General features: G+C 31.6%; 1 long non-coding RNA gene across 1 annotated transcript; it reads left to right on the top strand.

Annotated features, from left to right (window-relative positions):
* Positions 1-771: 771 nt before the first annotated feature.
* LOC116139648 lies at positions 772-1,460 on the top strand. Its single transcript, XR_004129495.1, has 3 exons — positions 772-937; positions 1,048-1,196; positions 1,303-1,460. It is a non-coding gene; the product is annotated as an uncharacterized LOC116139648 (long non-coding RNA).
* Positions 1,461-1,505: the final 45 nt, after the last annotated feature.

The following is a 1,505-nucleotide window of genomic DNA, read 5'->3' as shown; positions in this document are numbered from 1 at the left end:
TAAAAATTAAAATATTTTGTAAAGTAGAGATATAAAAACTAAAAAAGATATGTTGTATATTATTTTAAAAATAATATTAAATCTTAAGCATATTTAAAATAAAAAGCTTTTTCTAATTTTTTAAATTATTTTGAAATATTTAAGGGTGCGTCCTATTCCCAAAATACCTGTTTGTTTAGTTATTTGGGAAATACTATTTTATTTTTATCATTATTTTAGACCCTTTAAGTTTATTAATTTAATTAAACACCCCTAGAAAAAAAAGTTTAAAAATTAACAAAAACACATGCATCCACCCATAGTTGCTAGATTCCGACAATCATCGGCGGTGGTGGCCAAAATCTGACACTGTAGGTGAGTGGGGGTATTTTTATCATTTTATAAAAAATTTATATATTGGGGTGTTTAGTTAAATTAGCAAACCTAAAGGGTTTTTTTGTTAATTTTTAAATTTTATCTTATAATACTCGTCATATTCAAATATCCAATATTATTTCAAAAAATCATATCAAAAATAACAAAACAAACGTACTCTAATATATCATCTAGTATTTGAACATAAAATGTCTAGTTTACCCTTCCCTCAATTCAATTCAACACAAAAAAATTGACAACAAAGGGTGCAAGTGACTAAATTATATGGATTATGTGTTAGGTAAAGACAAATCGTCTTGTCACAGGTGGGTCACCAAATAAAAAGCATTTGAGTGCTCCCTGTAAACCTTTCCACTTATTCTAAATTTTGAATTGTTTAATTTAATCTTTATCCATAAGCATTTTGGCTCCTTCCAACCTCAACAGAAAAAAGCCACACGCTTTCTTCCCCTTATAATCGCGCCATTAAAATATCCCGGTTCTTCTCCTCTGCTCATTCGAACCGTCGAACGATTCATTACTGTGACTCACTCTCATCTCAATCTGTCTCTCTCTCTTTTAGGTACAAAACAGTACTATCAATCTCAATGGTTATTTCCGTTTCACTCTCATCATCAACTCAACAATTGCCTTAATTAGATTCTTTTAAAGAAATTTTTTTTTTTTTAGCAGAAAAAAGGTCATCCATGTTACGGGGAAGAGGAATCCATTACTTACAGAAATTAAAGGCCGCAAATATTCCAACTGCTTTGTTAGAGAAAGGACAAAATCGTGTTATTGATGCTTCTCTTACACTTATCCGTGAGAGGGCAAAGCTTAAGGTACACATACAATCTTTGTTTTAATTTCAATTCAGTGGCTAAAATTGTGCTGCAGAAACTATAATTGATTCTTATTTCGGTCATATGTTATGTGATATTTATGAAGGGAGAGCTTCTGCGTGCGTTAGGAGGTGTTACTGCTTCAACAACTCTTCTCGGAGTTCCATTGGGACATAACTCATCGTTTCTTCAGGGGCCGGCCTTTGCTCCTCCTCGTATAAGAGAGGCCATTTGGTGTGGTAGCACCAACTCTACAACTGAAGAAGGTAATTTATTATGAAATAAATTAATTCTCAAATAATTTATTTC

This window comes from Pistacia vera, unplaced genomic scaffold (genome assembly GCF_008641045.1).
Source record: "Pistacia vera cultivar Batoury unplaced genomic scaffold, PisVer_v2 Contig357, whole genome shotgun sequence".
NCBI classification, from domain to species: domain Eukaryota; kingdom Viridiplantae; phylum Streptophyta; class Magnoliopsida; order Sapindales; family Anacardiaceae; genus Pistacia; species Pistacia vera.
This window is presented reverse-complemented; position numbering and strand designations above follow the sequence as displayed.